The sequence below is a fragment of the Elephas maximus genome, chromosome 15 (genome assembly GCF_024166365.1).
Source record: "Elephas maximus indicus isolate mEleMax1 chromosome 15, mEleMax1 primary haplotype, whole genome shotgun sequence".
NCBI classification, from domain to species: domain Eukaryota; kingdom Metazoa; phylum Chordata; class Mammalia; order Proboscidea; family Elephantidae; genus Elephas; species Elephas maximus.
In genome coordinates this window covers 85,702,845-85,708,390 of record NC_064833.1, presented here as the reverse complement: position 1 = coordinate 85,708,390, position 5,546 = coordinate 85,702,845, and the positions used below count along the sequence as shown (strand labels likewise).

Genomic DNA, 5,546 nt, shown 5'->3' with positions numbered 1-5,546 from the left:
GATTCCCTAGAACATTAAATTTTATATTCTCAGTATAAGACTCTGGGAAGAAGTTTAGGAAACAATGTAAAAGATTTTAGAAAGCTAAGATATTTTAGCAAGAGCTGCAGTGTTTTTATTCTCCTTCCATTTTCTATTCATAGAATGTTTTGTTGAAAATGAACCATGTCCCTGTATTTTGTTATGAGACATCTATGCTATGCAACAATTCTGGAATGAGCTCTTATAAAGTCACCAGACAGATCAGGGGCGGTGCAGCAGAGGGAATAAGGACCCAGGGGTGCCATGTGGATCAAGGGTCCTCTTCTCCCACTCCCACAAAAGCTACAGTAAGCTTCCTCATGCACGTGGACACTTTCAGGGAGGAGAAGCAAAGGGGAGGACCTGTGAAAACTGGAGTAGACTCTGAAGGAGAACAATGCAACCAAGAGAAACTACTTCACTCAGCCCTTGCTATTATTTTTTTTACTTTTTGTTATGACAATTTCCAAACATACAGGAAAATATAGATATCGTTTAAATCAGTTTGACTTTTGGATAAACTAAATATTAAAATAACATGGAGATTGTTCAAACCAAGAAAGGTGAGATCGTTTTAAGTATCCATCTATTATCTAACAATGTTAAAGGTAGAGGCTTATGAGAAAAAAATCCTGTTGGAAACCCTGGTGGCATAGTGGTTAAGAGCTACGGCTATTAACCAAAAAGGTTGGCAGTTCGAATCCACCAGGTGCTCCTTGGAAACCCTATGGGGCAGTTCTACTCTGTCCTTCAGGGTCGCCATGAGTCGGAATTGACTCGACAGCAGTGGCAGTGGAGGCAACCAATGTCCTTGTAGTAACATGTGTGAGGGGGTATTACAGATTGAATTGTGTTCTCAAAAAGATATGTTGAAGTGCTAACCGCTGGTGCCCGTGAATGTGACCTTGTTTAGAAACAGGATCTTTGAAGATGTTATCAGTTAAGTTAACACGAGGTCATACAGGAGTAGGGTGGGTCCTAATTCCATCTGAGTGGTATTGTTACCAGAATAAGGTTCTTGGCTCTCACTGGTCAAGAACTGAGCAGGTAAGGCACGTAGTTTTCAACACGAGCAAAGCTTTATTGAAGAGGCTTGCAAGCGGAGACGAGGAAGGCCTAGAGCAACGCTTACCCTCATATCACAGAACAAAGGACGGACCTGAGTTTTTAAAAGTTCTTGGACAGGAAAAGATTCATATTTATTCATGGGCACAGGCAGGGATATGTTAACTAAGGTACATGTGCAGCAGCTTTCCAAGATGGCTCCTGTCCCGGAGGCTTCTGGGATTCATAGCAGGACTTATTATGGGGTGTCATGCCTGCGGAGTCTCTGTCTTTCTGGGTTCGATTCCCAAACTGGGGCTGTGGCCCCTCACTGCCCCTGGTGGAAGGTCACACAGCAGTCACAGGTGGATGTTCTCTGCATGTCCCTGGGCCTGGTTTTCTCCAGCTGCTTCTGAAAGGCAACTTTAAAGAAGTTTGTGGACTATTTTTATATACCCTGCCCCACTGTTCTGGGGAATGGCTTTGTTTCTGTGCCCGGCCCAGTTCTTGTTACTTTGTTTGCAGATTTGGGGGCCCCTCTGTTCTCTGTCTTACTAAGTCTCTAGGTTCCACACTCAACCCCCGTATTTCCTCCCTGCTAGTATAGCCTATCTCTGTTTTACTTGCTTCTCTTCTAACCACACCAGTCTCTTCGCTGTTTTTTTTTTTTGTATAGCCTATCTCTGTTTTACTTGCTTCTCTTCTAACCACACCAGTCTCTTCGCTGTTTCTCAAATAGGCACCCTCTGATCTCAGGGCCTTTGCTCCCTGTCTTAGTATCTTTATTAAAGAAGAAGAAGAGACACAGAGACAGAGAGACAGAAGGAAGAACGTCACGTGACAATGGAGCAGAGTTTGGAGTGATGGGTCTACAAGTCAAGGAACACCAAGAACTACCTGCTACCACAGAAGCTAGGAGAGAGGCAGGGAACAGGCTCTCCCTCAGAGCTTGCAGAAGGAACCAGCCCTGCTGACTTTTGATTTCAGACTTCTGGCCTCTAAAACTCTGAGACAATAAACTTCTGTTGTTTTAAGCCACCCAGTTTGTCACCTTCTCCCAAACTTTCCCCCACATAGAAGTCAGTGTCTCCTTTAAGTAAATGTTAGCAAATATTTAAATACCAGCTTCATGAGGATCCAATTATTTGCCTATCATTGTTGTCATATGTCTGTTTTGTCTGTCTTGTCCTCCACAAGCCAAAAATTGTCAAGATCTGAAATACTGTGAATGTTCATTCTCGGAGGAACAAACAAATAAAAGTAATTCAACATCTTCATTAAATTAGCAATTACAAAGATAACTATTACAAAGATAACTATGGTTAACTATTGCAACTTAAAAAATAAACGCCTATTATCTCACAGTTCTGTAGGTCAGGAATAGAGGTGAGGCTGAGCTGAGTCCTCTGACTGAGGGTACTTCATAAGCTGTAATATAGGTGTTGCCAGGGCTGCAGTCATTTCAGGGCTGAAATGCTGTCATAGCAGCTTCTGAACTCAATCTCGCGGCTCCCAAGGTCACTCACATAACTGTTGGTAGGCCTGAGTTCCTTGCTGGCTGTTAGCAAGAGATATCAGTGCTTTACCATGTGAGCCTCTCCACAGGGCAGCTCACAACATGGTGGCTGGCTTTTTCCAAAGAAGTCAGCCAAGACAGCAAGACAGGGTAAGCAAGATGGAAGCCACAGTCATTTTGTAACCTAATTTTTGAAGTAAAATCTCATCACTTGCTATATTCTGTTTCTTAGAAGCAATTAAATAAGTCCAGCCCACATTCAAGATGAGGGGATTTCAAAAGGGTGGGGATTTTTGGGGGCCATCTTAGAGGCTGCCTACTAGAAAAGTATTTTTGAAAGGTTTTCTAAATTCACAAAATGAGCCAGACTTCTCAATTTATTCTTCATCAAATTTTTCTAGTGAGTTTTAACATTAAACCAGCAAATGCTGAAACAACTTATTCATACATCATAATAGCAAAATTTTCTGTTTGGGGAATTTAGTTGAAATTTTGCTTCCCTATAGAAGTTGTTTCATATAGGAGATTTGTTTTGAAGTTCATTTTTTTATGCTTAAATGTGTACTTAGATCTTAGAACCAATAAAAGCATTGCTTTTGTAAAGGAATTAATAATCAGAAACTTATTTATACTATGTCTTTACTTCAAAAATATTTGTTTACAGTTTGAGCACACAGTTGAAATTTCAGATAATAATTTATCAAAGGAAAATGATGAATTCTCACCAGTTCATCTACAATAAAATCTCATCAGTCTCCAGCATGGACCTCACACTTCATAAACCCACAGAGTCCACCTGAGACAAGGAAGCCAAAAGGAGGCTCAACCATCCACAGTAAGGACCACAGCTGTGCGAGGTGCAGATGGGGCTGACCAACAGTTTCGCAGTTTAAAAGGAGGGTTTCATGATCTTATTAAAGCTCTCTAATAAAACAATGTATTCTAGGTATTTCCTCGGCAAAAGAGCCCCCAAAATCTAGGTGCTTGGCATAAGGGAGACTTCTGCCCAGGGTACAGGTCGAACTCCATTTTGTACTGTGCTAACAGACCTGAAAAATAAGATGTTATGAGCCAAGCTCCCAGTAATGGGTTAATCTACACTGACTCAGGGGGGAAGTGAAGGACAGGAGGCAGAATGCAGCTGCTCTCAGAAAGTCAGATAACTCTAAGTAAGCTGGGGAAGGAGACAGAAAAGAATGTTTTTGCATAAGCTGCCCCTATTTTTATCCATGAAAGATAAATAAAACCATTTTTGCAAAGTGCTTATGCAGGTTAACTAACGCATGACTTACAGTTACTAATGTATGACTGACTAACGGTTACTGTTTCCCTAAACTTCTCGTATATAAAAGCCCTTCTCATTTTCTGTACTTTGGAGTAATTTGTAATTTTACAGACTGTTGCCCAACTGTGGTTGTAATATTCTTTCAGTAAATCTCCTTATTTAAACAGAGACTCCAGTTTTACCCTATGACGCTACAAACAGATCTGTCTTGGAGGATACAGTCAGAATGTGCCTTAGAAGAGGGGGTAGCAAGACTGCAAAAATGGGCTCGAGCATACCTACTATTTTGAGGATGGCGCAGGACCAGGCAAAGTTTGGTTCTGTTAACATGGGATCACTATGAGTTGGTGGTGACTCAATGGCACCTAAAAACAACACATTCATTCCAAACATATGATAGACGAAGCTAAAAGAGAGTTATCTGGGAAGATACATCTGTTTCCTCTTCTTACATTCCAATCACCTAAAACGACTGTGCTTCTTTTAAATGTCCTGGATCTTGGGGGAAACCTGGGCCCGGTACCAGACTTACCTCTCCTGATCTCACTTGGTTGCTGTACTGACAACAGTGAGCAGCGAGTGGCTACGACCAGCAGTGGAGGGGCAACATCCTGCATGTGAGCACTTCATCGCTCTTAACTGTCTCCTTGGCCTCTCTGAGTGTCAGTTTCTTCCTCAGCAAAAATAAAGCAAAAGGGCGACCTTCAATTACTCAAAGACTACTCAGATACAACACCAAAACACACACAACAGGAAAATTTTGATAAAGTGAATTTCATCAAACTGAAAATACTTTGCACTTCAAAGGACACCATTAAGAAGTGAGAAGCCGGAGGTGGGACCAAGATGGCGGACTAGGTAGATGCTACCTCGGATCCCTCTTGCAACAAAGACTTGGAAAAACAAGTGAATCGATCACATACATAACAATCTACGAACCCTGAACAACAAACACAGAGACGGAGAACAAACAAATACAGGGAAGCAGCGACTGTTTTCGGAGCCTGGAGCCAGCGTCCCAGTCAGGTAACCTTGGCGCCGGGCTTAGGTCTGGGCCCAGGGGAGCTGAACTTAAAAAACTTGTGATGGCACAAACAAGGGGCACAGCCCTACCCCCTGAACTGACCCCGGGAGGGGGCCCAGCCATTCCATGTGGGCGGCGTGGCGATGCGGCTGGTGGGAGAAGTCCCTGGGAGGCAGTGACTAGTTTTGGAGCCAGGAGTGCAGCGTCCCAGCTGGGGAACCTTGGCGCTGGGCTTTTGACTGGGTGCTGTCACGGCACAAGCGTGGGGCGTAGCTCTACTCCCTTGAACTAACTGCGCGAGGGGGCCCAGCCGGCCCGCGGGGATGGCGCGGCGACGCAGCTGGCGGGACGAGAAGTCACCGGGAGGCAGCGACTGATTTTGGAGCCGGGAGTGCAGCGTCTCAGCAGGGGAACCTTGACGCTGGGCTTTGGACTGGCAGCGGAGGATCTGACCACGGCTTCAGTGGGCCAGACCCCCGGGGACAATCTCCACACAGCCAGCACACATAGGCAACACGCCCCTCAGGTGTCTCAGATAAAATAGTCATTCCAAGCAAGATAAGCAACTTTGGCTATATTCTGGGGTGCTTTTTCTTTTCTTTTTTTTTTTTACTCTCCTGTTTCTCTGAACCCTCCCCCACCCTTCCCAGGCGGCT

The 5,546-nt window shown here is 44.0% G+C and overlaps 1 long non-coding RNA gene across 1 annotated transcript; it reads right to left on the bottom strand.

Annotated features, from left to right (window-relative positions):
- Positions 1-1,094: 1,094 nt before the first annotated feature.
- Positions 1,095-4,513, bottom strand: LOC126058979 (uncharacterized). The gene is made up of 3 exons (XR_007513334.1): positions 4,399-4,513; positions 2,429-2,623; positions 1,095-2,302 (listed from the first exon to the last, which is right to left on the bottom strand). It is a non-coding gene; the product is annotated as an uncharacterized LOC126058979 (long non-coding RNA).
- Positions 4,514-5,546: the final 1,033 nt, after the last annotated feature.